Here is a 16,569-nt window from a genome sequence, read left to right on the forward strand (position 1 = left end):
GACGTATATTTCCTGCGTTGAGTTGTTCATTTGCTTGCATGACCCTAACCTGTCCTGAAGGCAGAGTAACAACAATTAACAACCCCAACGGAAAAGTTAAATAATTAATAATGAATTTAGACAGATGGCACTATAGCTAAAATGTGTGCAGCAGGAAGCAGAAGGGACTGGTACTCAAGAGAAGATAATTTTGAGACATTTTATTCCTCTTGGTATGTTGCATAACTGAAAGAATCTCTCATGATAGACTTTGATGAAATCCTCTTAGTTTAAAACCTCTGATAGCAACGCACAAGTGGGCTTCTTTAACCACAGACTCTGAACTATATCTCTTGGTTTTTCTATAGAAAAATATCAGTAAGGATTTAATAAAAAAGAAGATTAGAAAAAAGTATTTTCCGACACAAGTTGTTTTAAAAGAATGTGGAGAAACTGGATTCAGACTGAGGGAGACCAACGTCTTCTGTCTCTCACAAATTTGAAAAGTTTCCTGAGGTACCTGAAGCACGAGTAGAATTAATGTATTTTTGCTTGTCAGCCGTTGTTTAGCAATGCAAGCAGATGCGTTCAAATGTGTCGTGATAGTTATTAGCTAGAAATTTTTCCTGGAAGGTTTTCTGGTGCGTGCGTGTATGTGTATGTGTGTGTGTGGAGTTTAAAAGACTCTGGGATTTAGGCACCATCATTAAATTAAAAATTATCAAAAAGATAAGACACTTTGCTTACTAGTAAAGACAGTACAGTTTCTTCTTTTGATTTCTTGTATACCCAAAATGTAACAAAGATCAATGGGGAGGCTCAAGTAATGTGGTTGCCAACATAGAATGTAATATGTAAAGAATATTATTTTATGATTTCCTTTTTTCTTTAACAAGTATTTAACAATTCCTGAGTGTGACTCAGCTCTCCTTCTGACAGTGCAAAACTGACACAAGAGTTCTGGTTTATTGACCGTGAAAGCAAAGAGAATTGAAAATATTTTATGTAAACTGATTTTAAGAATGTGCTTAGAAATGTCTTCCAACAGTGAGTTGAAAGGGGGTGTAGTTCTCTATATTTTGGCCTTCAGGTTAAAACAATTTAGACTACTTACTTCATTTTCCTTTTTTCTCTCTGGCCCTGAATACATCTAGGGAGTTAATAGAGAAATGCTTCGGGCTTCTCTGAATGTGACGGAACTTGTGTCTCAGTTGGTTGGAAAGTCAAGCTGTGCTAAAAATGGGGGCAACCTTGGCAAAGGTGATTTGTACAAAGGCCTCTGGAGGTTAACACAAGTCTCAGGGTGGGGAACTGTTCACCTTCATGCTTCTAAGACATCTCTGAGGAAAGAAGGAGAAGGAAGGATCTAGGAAGAGCTAGGAGGCTGTTTGGATCAAGGCAGCAAGTGCAGAGGGGGAAATTGGGGCTTCGGATCTCATGCACGTTGCTGAGGGAACTGGCGTCTGGTTTCAGAAGTACCTAAGGATCAGAGATAAAAAGCCAGGAAAAGCCATATATGCCTTGATGTTGTATATTACACTTAGAGAATTTAGGAAGGCTTTTGAGAGCATGTAAGCCTATATTATTACTTTATAGATCAGGAAACTGAAGATAAATTTAAAGTCTGGGCTAGAACCTAGATCTCTTGGCAGATTTCACTTTGCGATGCAGAATTAGGGTTAAAGGAGTAGAACAAACATTCAGTAAAGTGTTTCTGCATATACTGCACCTGATTAAGATCAGCAATTATGCTCTACCTAAAACCAATGGAAGAAAGATAAACTCAAAGAATTTCAGCATTTGAAAACCTTGTACACAGGAGTTCAAATGATAATAGGATCTCTAGAGAAAAAGAAGCCACAGAAAAACAAGGAGTAAGCAGTTGTCTGAACTTCTTATATTTTTCAAATTCAGCCTGATGCTTAATTGCTGGACCCAAGCAGGGATTTTAGGAGTTCTGGTTGAGTGTGGATGTGGAGCCAGGCTTGACACAAGTCTGTAGAATGAGGAGTCGAGAGAGGTCAGGAATTCCATATCCTTGGGTGGTGCTGTGTTTGAGAGCCCACGCAGACAAGATACACTAAATCTTCTAACTGAAGATATTGGTCTGAGCAGTAGAAATTGAGTATGAGGTAACTGGGTATAAACTAGGTACAATGGAGCAAGAAAGGCTAGGTTAGCCAGAAGATTATGGGATGATTATGGGTTGATGTTCTAGAGACTTGCAAAGGAGAGCCTGATGCCACACTGGAAGGTGGTGAGGAAAATCTTAAGGGTGCTATACCAGTTTGGACATCATTGTCTGTGAGCACTTAGAGGAAGCTGAGTTATGAGATGGAGGAATGTGGCAGGGAATAGGTATCCTAAGGTTTGCTTTGACCCTGACTTGGGAAAATGTCCTCTGGCCCACTGTGTAGATGGGAGTCAAGCTGGTTAGAGTATAAGATGGTGACTGGGAAGAACTGTTGACTGTGCCTTTTTCATTTAGACAACAAATGTTTATCAAGCACCAATTTTGTGCCAGGCACTAAAGATACAACTGTGAACATGACAGACAGGGTCCCTGTCTTCGTGATGCTCATTATATTTAGAAAAAGACAATAAGAAAGTAGATACATGAATAAAAGTAAGTACATATGTGCTATAAAAGAAATAAATAATAAGGTATAGCATGATGGAGGGGATTCTTTAAAGTAGATGGTAGACCTACTTAACTGAAAAGGTGGTGTTTCCGCTGATGAGAAAGATTTATTCATTTGGAGAACTGATAAAAAGCATTCCAGGCATAGGAAAGCAAATAAAAAAGAACTGAGGAAGGAAATATTTCGGGAACTGTCAAAAGATCATGTTACTAGAGCAGAGTTTTCATGGAGGAGAATGGCATTATATGAACCTCAAGAGGTAGGCAGGGATGAGATCATGTTGGGCATGATGCGTTTTGGTAAATGTGGCAGCCAGCCTCCAAGAGGGCCCACAATGATACTCTTGTGTGATGCTTTCACATGCTGTACCAAGGTTGGTCTGTGTGACCAATAGAATATGGCAGAAGTTATGGTATATGACATCTGAGATTAGTTTAAGAAAGATACCACGGTTTCCCTTTTAGTTGGGTTCTCTCTTTCTATTTCTTTCTTTCTTGAATCACTTGCTTTGGGGAAAACCAGCTACCATCTTGAGAACAATCTTATGAAGAGGTTCACATGGTGAGCGAATGTAGCCTCCTATCAACAGCCACACGGGTAAGTTTGGAAGTAGATCCTCCAGCCCCAGTCAAGTCATCAGATCACTACAGCTCCAGCCAACAGCTTGACTGAGCTGGACCCTGAGCTGGAACTACCCATCTAAACCACTTCCAGATTCCTGATGCCTTAAAAATTGTGTGAGATAATAGATTATTGTTTTAAGCTGCTAAATTTGAGGTCATTTGTTTGTAGCAATAGTACCTAATATAGTAAGGAATTTAGATTTTATCTAAGTACAATGCCTTTTTGAGCCAAAGGAAAGGGGAGGAGGTCTTGGCAACTGTCACTGGCTTGAAGTTTGGCCAAGTAATATCTTGAGACTTCCCTTCAATGACTGTTTGCTGGACAGTGGTGTATTCAGTCTCCTTGTGTTTATGATTCAAGTACCAATAGAATGAAGAAGTCATTCTATTAGCAGTCACTTTGAAAACAAAGACAGGACTACACTTAGAGCTTTTATACAATAATGTTACCTTCTTCAGTTCCAAACTAAAAAAAGGACGTTTAGTATATTGATGTCTACTCTAATTCAATCCAACAAACATTTGTAAAGTAACTCTAAGGAGCAGTTCTGGGATTAGCATTGTGAGGCAAGGACTATGATCAGAAGAGCAGTTCCTGTCCTCTAGTTACTCACAATCTAGAGTAGAAATGGATTATTTTAGGCTCTGTGCAAATTGGTGGTATCTCTCTTATCTTGACCAGATAGCACTTGATTCTATCTGAATCAAGGAGTCTGAAATTGTAGAAAACCAAGAGACAAAGACTAGTCTAAAGCTTTTCCCTTCTTTTGTTTAGGAAACAAAATGCAAGTACTATTTGTATTATTCCGAGACCTATGTAGGAATTGGGACTTGTCCAGTCTGAAGAGTGTTGGGACCAGGAGTTGATAAGGCTTTTTTGTTAAGATGGGTACTGAGGGGGTTAGTCTGAAGCTTGTAACCAAGTCCTTCTAGGGGCAATTGATGACTTCCCTAAGGCCAGGGATGTTCCTACGCCATCGACTCCTTCACTCAAGGCACAGAAACTTTGGGCCTGTTGCGACATCCAATCACTATTTTATATTATCATATTTAGGACATTGAGAGACAAGCTTTTCTTCAGTTTTACACATCCGTAAAAAGCAAGCAATCATGGTTTAAAAACAAAGGGGTCTTGAGTGTCTACATGTACCCCTCTTTGTTGCAGTCTGTCTCTCAATGGTGCGTAGAGGCCTTGGCTCATCTTCTTCAGAAAAATATACAATAGACACTGTCTTTTAATTCTTTCGGATCTCCAGGAGAAGCAAAATCATTACCTGTCAGGCTGATTGTAGGAATTTTTTCTCAAGGTCCTCCTGAAACACAAACACACCCAGAACAAACACTAATATAAGATAAAGCCTGATAGGTGTGTCAGCAGAGGGGCATATTTCAAGGTGCCTTTGAGACCTGGGGACCTGATTTTGGAATTCCACCAGTGAAGCAGGTCCATCATCTCAGTGAAGAGGGAGGTCAGCTGTGTGCACTGAGGCAGAACTGATTGGCTAAATTGCTAATGGCCACAGAATGATCCAGCAACAGCCTGGCCCAGGAGGGCAGAAACAGCTGTATCCAAGCTGCACTGAAATCTGTCTCTAATTACTCTCACTCGGTAAAAGCTTGGTTATTTACCATTGGAGAGGGGTTCATAATGGCGCTTACATCTTTCGTCCTTCCAAATAGTTTTGCCAGGTTTTTTTCTTCCCCTAGGCTTGAGGCACCAAATGTTGAGAAAGCACATTTTCAGAATGTCCTATTTCTTGCCTCATGCAATGTACAACCATCTAGTAATTGCAGATGCTAAAGGGGTGTCTACTTCTTGAAAAAGAGAGTGAGTTGGTTCACCATGGCACTACTGTATCCGTGTTTTTGCCCAAGGAAGATTAACCAGCCAAAGTTCTCCATTTATCTGATGGCAGCCAGCCCAGGTTAACTGTATGTTTCTGAGTTAGTCCTAGTGATTGCCATTGGATACAGGTTTCCACAGTTCCATTGTGAATAATGTACCACTCCATTAGCCCTGAGAGTGATATTAACAGTTCAATAAAGGCCTCATAAATTGCTTATATGCCAATGTCAGCTAGCACACAGCAGGACACTGGTAGTCATTAAACAGGTTGAGTCTGCTGAATGGTGTTCATTTTCGGAGCCTTGTCAGTGTTATGCTCCTAAACAGAAGTGTTACCATGACACATGGGGATTGTACTGTTTTCTAAAGCCTCAGTCTTAGCCCAACTGCCTGGCTGTAATTGAAAAATGACATTTAGCAGTTTCTGTATAACATGGTGGTTACTGTGATTAGCTTTAGGACCAGACAGACTTTGTTTCTTATATCATGTGAGCATAAGTTCCTTAATCTTACTGAGTCTTGGTTTCTGTAATGTGCCAAGTAGGGATAATAATACAAATAAAGTAAATGGGGAATGCCTTTTCACCATTCCTAGTTCCAAGGGAGATATACTCCTGGCTTTGAGAATATGTGCAAAGTGCTTGGAGTATTATCTAGAGCACATTATATATTCAATAAATGATTATTATCATTATTGGAAGTAATTTTGACCTCCAGTTTACTAATAGGGAAATTGAGGGGTAATTGATATTATTTCTGGTTACTCTATGAATTCATTGTGAGAGCAGGGTTCGATGTTCTGGTTCATGCTTTCTGGTCTGATGTGGCTTTCATAACACTATTTGCTTAGATGGTTTATACTGAAAAGGTCTGGGTAGGAGGCATCTTTGCAGATTTTATTTTAGCAAAACAAACAAGACAAATTTCTTCTTTTTCTCCCAAAATAAGCACTTTGCATAGGCCGAGCCATGCACTCCATCCTTTCCATCCTTTCTCAACCCACACAGGCCCACCCTTCACTGTTACTCCTCTTGAGACTGGAGACCTGTTAGCCAGCATCTGCTGACCTCAAATGCTCTAGTTTTCTAATTTCCTAAAATATGCATCTCCAGTCATGTCAATCCTCTGCTTAAAACCCTTTGATGGCTCCCGTTGCCCACAGTAGAAGTTCTTTGCCAGAACCTATCAGTGCATCAGAATAATTTGGAAATTCCATTAGGACAGAATCCCAAGAAACATAATTAAAAAGAGAGTAGCAGTAAAACACAGAATACAGTTCTTTCTTTTTCAGTTTGCTGCTTGATTCCTTTCAAACTGATTCAATATCTGGTAAGTCTGAGAAATAGTCAACTGAGTCCCATTTCCCTTGCCACTTCGGAATTTGGCAACGGCTTTCTGAAGCATTGTCTTCCGATAATGTGTCCAGGTTTAACAGTGGAAAATTATAGTGATCAATTTAAAATGATTTCTATGAGTGCATGAAGTGAAAGGGAGGTGGTGGCATTTGTACCAAGCATTTGCCATCCATGCCTTAAGATTTCAGGTTAACAGCGGCTGGAAACTCTTTTGGAGCCGGAGTCATTGCCAATCCATCTTTCACCCCAACATACATTCAGTGCTTTGTACTTTGCTTCTCAAATTTATTTATTTATTGAGAGAATATTTGTTGAGTGCCTATAGCATTCTAGGAACCTGGCTGTCAAACCGTAAAAGTGGGTTCCACTGAATATACAAGGTGTATCAAGTTCTGTATCTTACCCTCAACTAGACCTATTTCTTCCTCTTCCTTTCATTGTCATTGTCTCAGTTCAGGCCCTCATTATCTTACCTGGACTGTTGTCACCATGGTTTTCCAGGCAAAGGAGAACACTCCACTCCACAAACTTACAATTGTCCAAGGTCTTGAAACACATATATATAAGTTCTCTCATGGGAGGGATGAAGCAACAGTAAAGGAAGAGAGAGAGAGAGAGCAAGGAGAGACAAATGGTAGAAGCAGGTGGATAAATACTGCCACTGAGAGATTGCCACTGGGAGGAAAAAAAATATTTTATTTGGAGATGGTTTTCAAATAACCACAGACATAGAGAAAGACAAATGTTCTCTCTCTTGGAGTTTGGCAGATAGGTACCTGCTCCATCTTGTCTTTCTTTGTAAGCTATAAAAGCTTATGACTGCTGAGGGCTGGCCCCGGGGCTCAGCAGTTAAGTGTGGGTGCTCTGTTACTGGCGGCCCGGGTTCAGATCCTGGGTGCACACCGGCACACTGCTTGTCCAGCCATGACGTGGTAGTGTCCCACATACAGCAACTAGATGGATGTGCACCTATGATATACAACTATCTACTGGGGCTTTGGGGAGAAGAAGGGGAAAAAAAGGAGGAGGCCTGACAATAGATCTTAGCTCAGGGCTGGTCTTCCTCAGCAAAAAGAGGAGGATTAGCATGGATGTTAGCTCAGGGCTGATCTTCCTCACAAAAAAAAGAACAAAAAAAAATTTACGACTGCTATGGTCTCCTAAATGATGTCCTAACCATCATCTTGCCTCATCCATCCCATCTAAATTGTTTCTAGGAAAAATTTGCTAAAATGTGCATCTCCATTCGTGTCACTCCTCTGCTTAAAACCCTTTGTTGGTGCCCATTTCTCATAGCAGAAGTTCTTTACTAGGACCTATCAGTGCAGTAGAATAATTTGTGAAGTGTGAACTGAATATCTGTTACTAATTGAGTTAAAGTATGGAAGATTGGCAATGATTTACTTTTCTAATATGAATTTCACAATTTTGAACTCCACTATTTCTTCCTGAATGGAATAGGAAAAGATAAGGTTGTGTGTAATCAGCAGCCTACCCTTTCTATGTCATGGGATACACCATGTGGCAACTGCCATCAATGATTGTGATGATGTCATTATTTCACTCAAAATCTGGGATTGTCCAGGGATATGTGTCCTGTGTTTCACCATCAATTGCCATAGATTTTACAGTAGAGAAGCCTCTGGCCCACTGAATAAAGTCCAAATTCCATAAAGGCTATATAAGTACTTCCCTGATACGTTGTTTATCTCTTTAGACAGATCTTTGAGAGTACCATCCTCCACCCTCATCTACTTATTCAATCTACTCTCTCTATCTGAAATGTTTTTCACCCCCTCAATCAATTTGGTAAACTCCTCAAATATTTTAAGACCATGATTCATTTCAAGCATTACTTCCTCTGTGAAGTCTACCTTGATATTCCACCGCCACCTCTGGTAGAATTGAGTGCTTACACAATTGCACAAAAATTAGAAGGAAGAGGTCTTTTCCTCTTGCATCTCTGTCTTTTCATTTCTCATTTATGTCATCACATCCCAGTAGGAGGTATCTATTTCATGAGTCAGAATAGTTCAGGGCTTGCTATGGGAACAAACAACTCCAGGGTCTCAGTGGCTTGCAACAGCAAAGGTTTATTTATTGCACACGCTCTGGGTCCAGTGTGAATCGGCTGGGGTCTCTTTCTAGACCATCATTCGGAGACTCAGGATGAGTAAGCAGGACCATCTTAAACATAACTGGCTACTGTGCCAGAGGGAAAGGAGGGTCTCTTCATATAGTCCGTTAAGTCCTGATGTTACTTGTATTTCTGATTTATTAATTATAACTGATTAATTATAACATTAATTATAACTGATCCCATCCAAACACACAAAAAAACAGGAAATGCAAGGCTACCTCATGCATGTAGGGAAGACAGCCAGAAATATTTGGCTAATAGCACCAATTAGGACATATATGCCCAACGTAAAATCAACCATGGTTATCTCCTAGAGTTATGGGAGGAGCCTATTTTCCTGGGCATATTTACGTGACATATCTGGATGCAATTGACATTTCCTTAGCAAGGAGAAGGGAGGGGTAGTCACTGGAGAGATAACCAACAGTGTCTGTCACACCTTGTTCCTTCAACACCTGCAGCTAAGTTCTGGGGTTGGAAGGGTCTAGGGGCTTCACAGAGCACATCATATTTTCAGCTCCTTGAAAAGCCATGGTAAGCTTTGTGTAGCCAAAAACTCTTTGTGAACCATTATTTAGGGAACTTCCTACGTAACATCTCTCTGATAGTCCCAAAAGCCTATGAGCTAGACATTATTTTCCAGATGGGGAAATAGAAGAACCAGAAAGGATAAACAGCTTGCTCAAGGTCACAGAGCTAAAATGTAGTGAAACCAAATTTAATACTGGCCTGTCTCCTGGAACTCTTGCTCTCTTCTTTATTTCTGTAGCATCTTACATGAAACTCCTGGAATTATATTAACCTCTTTTAAAATTAAACACATTTTAATCTCTATCCATTATCATCTGAGGGTACTCTGAGTCTTGGCTTTGTTTTCTGCTATTTAAACTGTATTTCTTTTTGTTTCAAACATTTCTCTATGTACAGTTTTAAGAGAGGGTATCAAGGGTTTATCTTCTTACACAGTCCTGTTCTGACAACATGAGGGCATTTTGCAGCAACAGTTGTGTTTTAATTCAGAAAAATGGATGGCATGGTGGTTCTCCTGCAGCAGGAGATTTATACTTATTTCCTCCTCTCCGTTAACAGGATTCATTCACAGGCCCTGAACAACACCTGCCAAAGACTACATTTTCTCCTCCCCGTCAGCCCCCAAAAGAGCTATTGGTATATAATAAATAATCATTGTTATGACTTGAAATGCTTGCTATAATCAGATCAAACAACCCAATTAGGTTTTATTTTTTAAAGCAATGAAAGTTGTTTATTGTGTCTCTTTTAGAGAGTTTGGGTGGGGGTTTCAGCCACGAAGATGCCACTTTATTATGAATTTCTATTAGTTGCATAGACTGAAATTAACATTTGATGACTTCATTGATATCTGACATTTTTTTCATAGGCAGACTGTAATAAAGAAGTCAGTTAGAGCTATTAAACATATTTTAGAAGAATTTCTTGATGCATATCTTCACTTAGATTATGAAATTTAAATCATTGCTGTGATCAGTATGAATACTAATGACATAGCCTGCCAGATGGAAACCTTTCATAAATTTTCACATTTCTCTTACACTCAGTTGTAAATCTTAACTAAATGACTTCTTGGGTGAACTATGTTGATATCAGCTTTAATGCCTTATGTCCACACTGATTTCAATGTCGTGAGTACCTGGAAGGCAGGCAACTCTTAATTAAATGTCGTTTTCTTTTTCCATTATTGAACTAGAACAGAGTGCAGACTTTCCTTGCGTTGTCTGTCGCTTACTGGCTAATAACTCAGCTCTCACTTTGTCACGAGTGGGTTCTTTGGAGCTCTTTAAATGCTTTGGTGTCATGCAGTTTCTCCTCTCTTAACTAAAACTGTCTCCCTCGATGTGTCTTTCAGATTGCAAAACACTGTTTCTTTAGCCTTTTGTTCTCCATTTTGACAAAACACATTCTGTAGGTTCTTGCCTCATTTTAACGATTTTTTATCCTCCAGAAATTGATGTTTTAGTTCTCTTCGGGAGTGCTAATCTCCATATGAAAACTACACTGCATAAAATTTCCTTTTTCCCTATGGGGATACATCAGCATTCAGACCAAATCTTCTAAAGGACTTTTCTTACCAATTATGAGGAGTTTCTGATAACTTGTGGTTGCTTATCACTTAAATTTCTTGTGGAGTTTTTTCTTTTATTTCCTTTTTAAAACAGAGCCAAACTTTGCAAGGTATTATCACTTACTTTTTAAAAAACAAAATAAGAGGAAAAACAAAATAAAATTAAATGAAAGATTGTTCAAACTTTCTAGTTTTTGGGAACCCAGAGGAAAAAGATGATAAAAAACTCAACAAAAATACTTAGGTGAGCCAATAAATATTCCCAGTAGAAATCTTAGAAATCCTACAGGTAAAACAACTTTTCCCAGTTATTGAGTTATTTTCTCACCAGTTGTTTATTTATTGATTTGTTTTGCCACTAAACCTACTAACCAAGTGATAAATGTGCTTCCTTTGTTGTTACAGTGTAATGCATTGAGCTCTCCTTGAAGCTTCATTAAAATTATATCTAAAGCACCGATTATAAGAAAATGATTAATAATACAATAACGTGGAGCAATTGTTCTGTGGAGCTGTCTGGAGTTGTAGGCTTTTTGATCAACACTCTGTTTTGTTCTCTACTTCCCTCCATCAGGGGAAGCAAACACTCGTCACCATTTTTTTCATCAAGCAACAAGACCCATCATTCTGTAGAAACAAAGACTCCAACAAAACATTCTAAACCATTAAAATAATTTTCCGACATGGTTTCAGTAATTAGTGTATTTCAGTTTCAACAACTGTAATTAAACCTGACCTTTAAGCTAATTATGTCTTGACATTTATGATTTTAAACTGGCTTTCCCTGTGGTGATGGCATGTTATATTCAGGTTCTAATGAATAGTTTTGTAGTATTTACCTGTTGTCAAAGGGTCTCTGTTGTGGCTTGGAGGGGACCACTTCACTCAGCATCTTGTCATTGGAGGCATAATGGTGCCACTCTGAAGCAGCATTATCTGTCACAATATAAGGCTGATATTGAATTTTTATAAGAGTGTTTTGATATAATTACACGTACAGCAAAATCCCTGCTGGAAATTTTCAAAGAATAGGCCAAAAATTAACTCAGAGATTTGAGTAGTAGATAAAGTGGACTTTCTTGGGATCTAATAATTTGTGGCAGGTGAGTTGGATGAAACTTCCTAGCTTCCATGAGAAAAAAGTCTTATCAAAGAGAAATCGGAGAGGGAGGAGAAACCAAGATGGTGGCCCTTGTCTTATTGGCTTTCATTAAGCTTGAGCAGTGGTGGAGTTTTTCCCTGTTTTTAATTCTTTCCTAGGCTACTTCCAACTCAATGTCTTCCTTCTTGATAATAATAACAATAGCTAGCATTTACCAAGCACTTACTATGTGCCAGGCACTGTGTTAAACTCTTCACATATATGATCTTAACATTTTAACAGCCCTATGAGATAGGGGATATTCTAGCACCTAACACAGCCAATCCATAGTCCTTTGATTTTTTTTCGAGTGTTAAATCCCACTATCTGGTGAAGTCAGATAATGTTTTGAAATATTAATGCCCATGTTCCTTTTTTCCCCACTTCCTTTATATGATCACCCTCACCCACCCACCCCCATCCCATTAATCAGAGCCATCCACAGCTTTTAGGAACCACAAGAAGCAGTCAAGTTTGATTTTCTGACCTCCAAAGTGGGTCCTAAGAAAGCAGGACCATACCAGAAAACTGGAAAGAGGATAGAGTAAGAACCGGAAAGCCAGGCTACTCCTCTCCCCACCCCACTATAAGTAGGTCCCTGCATGAAAGAGAGGAGAAACAGGGAAGATGTGTGGGTGGGAGGGGAGTAGTCCCCTCCCCTTAGTCGAGGAGAGTTAGGAGGGAGGTGAGTTAATGGTGGATGGTGGTGCAAACCAGGTAGAGAGAGGGTATGGGGTAGATAGTAGGAATAGCCAGGCAGAGACAGGCAAGTACCCTGGGAGCCCAGTCGTCATGGGCAGGCCATTTGCTGCCAGTGGGAGTACTGTATATTTTCAGGTAGGCAGAGAAGCTATGTTAGTGGAGCCATTATTCTCATTAACCTTGTGAGATGTGGACTTTTCATGGGTTGCTGCCTGCAGCTAACTTATGGATTGTTCAGAAGGAAGATACCTGTGATGAGAACTCACCAAGGCCATCTAACTGCTCTGTGGAGGTAGCCACTTTTTCCTGGATAGGCACTTTTTCCTGTGGCCTGGGACATAAATATGAGTCCCAAAATATAGGATGGAGGTCATTATGCCCAGAGAGGAAGAGATGTTGTAGAAAGGAAAGCCTGAGCTTCATGCTTGGATGGGACAAGACAGTGAGGGAACCCTCTCCTGTTACATGGATTGAGATTTAAGTTCTCACTGGGGATTTATTTCTAATTGACTGATTTTGGTAAAAAACAAGCAAACAAAAACTATCCTTCAAGACTCCACCAAATCGTTCTCTAATGGTGGAATTAGGGGCAGGGGGATACCTGGGTTCAAAGGTCATTATAAATTTCCTTTCAGTTAGACTCTATGGGTTTCTTCCTCTTTGCATGGTACGAGAATGAGTCTACTTTATAGGTAGCACCGAGAAAGCACCAGAAATTGAGATGTGTGCTTCGCCATCGTGTGGTGCGAAGGAACAGGTTAGACTGAGTGTCATGAAAGGGCAGTCTATGTGTGACCACTCATGTCATCACTCTAATCACCATCTCTCTATTCCAGTGCTCAAGAAGAGTTAGCTTATAAGTTTTGGGGGCTGTAAAGACTCCAAGATAGTTGACTTCTGGGTTTTTGGGAGTCTCCTGTTTTCATCAGCATGTGGACAAGGCAAAGTAAGCCAGTTGATGACTCCAGGTGCACCTACTGCGACAGAGGACACCAGACCACTCCTGCTGTCAGCTTATAGGGGAACTAGGTGGATGGTTAATTTGCTATCCCTCTGGGGCAGCCTGTGTAGCAATGGGTCTGCTATGCAATAGCACCTCACAGGAGACAAATAGACAAATCCTATCAGCACAAATGTGTTTTATGGGTCAGAGGTCTAACGTGATTCCTGTAGCTCTGACCCCTGGTGGATTTATTATCTGGGTCTTATAGTCCCTTGGTGTCTTGAAGACTATAATCTATAAAATGTGTGGTAGGTAAAACAGCTAACCAGATTGCCATTCTTGACGTGTTATTGGTCCATAACTCTGCCAAGAAGGCTCAGAAAGCTGTAAATCTGATGTGAATTTCAGTGGCAGACTGAAGTGTAGCCAATGACAAGATGTCTCCATCACTTACTAACAGGGGATCACCAACATACCAAGACCTGCAGAGCTGGTCTATCATGAGTTAATGGTAACGTTCAGTTTAAATTGCTCTTAAACGAGGCCAGCTCTAAATATTCACCGTGTATTTATTTACTTCTGCAACCAGAGCCTTTCCTGACCCAGATCTTTACAATTCTGTGCTAGCAGTTCATTCTTTGTCAGTAATGATCTTTCCGGAGACATTTGATTTGTCTGTGCAGTGACACATGATATTTGGATAAACCGAGATTTATTTCCTCTCTGGCTCTGCACGTGGAGTTTAGTGACACGTTTTACAGGAGATCACCTGTGATGAGGGCAAAGGTCAGTGGAAAGTTGTTCAAACAGAGACGTTTGGCCTCAAGGAGCCCATCTGAACCTCAACTCTTGACCTGTTCATTGACTGTGTTTGCTAATTGGGTCTTCAGTGCAAAGCAAGAAACAGTGCTCAGAATCGCTAACTGTTTGTTTAGCCAGAACATGAAAATCAATCTACTGATGACCAAAAAGGGCATAGCAAACAACATCCCTGTGGAGTTGGGTGCTTTTGGCCTTGGCGTTCAACACATGTGGTCTGAGAGCTCCCACAACCTGTGTGCAGATGCAGTTCGCATAATTAATGCGATGTACGCATCTTGCATGAAGATTTCCTTCACGATATGCAGGGCTGGTGAGAGATGGATGGAAAGTGAGGGAGCCTGAGGTTAGTAGAACTAAATGACCTATGAAGGTTGTTTGGGTCCAGTTCCAATGATTGCGTACATTCTGATGTCATTCGATGTGTTTTTTCCTTTAATCAGTGAGATGTGAAGGATTTTACAGTTTGTGAGGGAAAATAAACAATGCAAACACAAAACAAAAAAACCTTTCTCTGAATAAATTCCTCATTTAGACTCTCAGAAAGTAGCTTCTCTGGCTGGCTGGGGACCAGGGAAAAAGAACCCTGGTGGCGTTTGTTTGGATCCTGAGATTTTTCTTGCAGCTCTCCTGTTGTTAGCATTTGAAAGAAATAAAACAATTGATCTCATCTGAAAATCGCATGGAAAGTAGGAATGTTTTCATCCCACAGAAAATGAGAAAATAAGCCCTTGACTTTTGTCGACTTAATGCTGTCAGATCCAAAGAAAATTAAAGAAGCCTATGTTTGTATTTAGGAAACTGATTAAAGAAATACCTTGGAAATTAGCCCCCTAGCGCTGGACCTTCTTAGGTAGAATTTATTAGAAAGATCCTGAGTAACTGGCATCTCTTTTATTTTCTTTTTCCCATTTAAGGCGGGAAGCTCTTTGCTCTCTTCTCAGATGCTTGATGCTAAAGTAAATACAAAACAGGGAAGCATATTTTAATCAGGGGGATATTTTCAAGGCGTGCAACAAGTTACATTGGCTTTATCCAGGAAGACATTTTTTTTTTAATAACAGCACCTCTTTTTCCTTCTGTAACCATTGAAATTTATCCTCAACTAATCCCACTTCTCATACTTTCTTTTTAACAAAGGAAGGAAAGAGAAGAGAGAAAATAAAGAATAAATCGACTGTAATGTGGCAGATGCCTTTCTCACTGCTTATAATTGTGTAAAGAAACAATATGATGCAGTAAAACTCGGTGGATTTTATTTGGTTTATTAGCTCTGACTGCATCTCAAGCTGTCTCACTGCTCCAATTTTAGACAAAACATGACATCATAATTGCTTCTGGCATTTTACAGTAATAGATACCGATGAGAGTTGTGTGAGGCACCCCACCCCAACCCCACTTTATGAGTACTTCTTTGGAAAATAGCAACCTCTCAGTTGCAGAGCATGCACATTTTGACTAAGGTAGTTTTCCACTATGTTGCCTGCAAAGATATGCTGCCCTATTTAAATTCAAAGGCAGATTTCTCCAACCCACCAAATAGACTCGCAGGATATCACATCACACCTACCAGCTTATTCAGTGTAGTACACCTGTCCAGGGTCCTGAGCTGGGACATTAGCAAAATTAACCAAGACCAGGGCAGCCATTAATCTAGTCTCAGAAAATCCAGATCCCTAATATGATACCTTGGACCACTTTGTAGTAGTCCTGAAATAGTATTTAGATTCTCAAAATATATGGAGAGATTTACTTTCCCCCTACGTAGATAACCTCTATTATGTGCTGAAGACCCAGCTAACAAACCAGTGACAGGGACATAGCTAAATGTAGTTATGGATGCAAATGTGAGTTTGTGATTGACCCAAGCACTGGATGATAAGGACGTCTTTATAAATATGTGACGCTGCTGCAGGCTTTGACTACCACGCAGCAGAGTAACATTGTTAAACTGCGTCTCAGTCCAAACAGTGCCTGGCTTGAATACTTATTATGTTCTTTAATCTTGCTGAGCAAACAGACTATATTTCTCAGCAAAGGGAAGGAACTCCCCTTTCAAAGGCCAGGGTGTCCAGAAAAGCTTCATAAAGATGTTCATTTTTAGAACTGGCAGTGGTATTGGAGATCATTTAAGCCCCTCTTTCACATGTGGGGAAAGAGAACTAGAGATGGTAAGTGATTTGTCCAAGGTCACAAGGCTATTATGTAGTGGTGCTGAGACTGGTTTTCTACTCTTCTGTTTTCTAGAGAATTGTTCTTCTCATTGACACAAGCACCC

The sequence above is a fragment of the Ceratotherium simum genome, chromosome 8, assembly GCF_057802395.1.
Source record: "Ceratotherium simum simum isolate JZ-2026a chromosome 8, ASM5780239v1, whole genome shotgun sequence".
NCBI classification, from domain to species: Eukaryota; Metazoa; Chordata; class Mammalia; order Perissodactyla; family Rhinocerotidae; genus Ceratotherium; species Ceratotherium simum.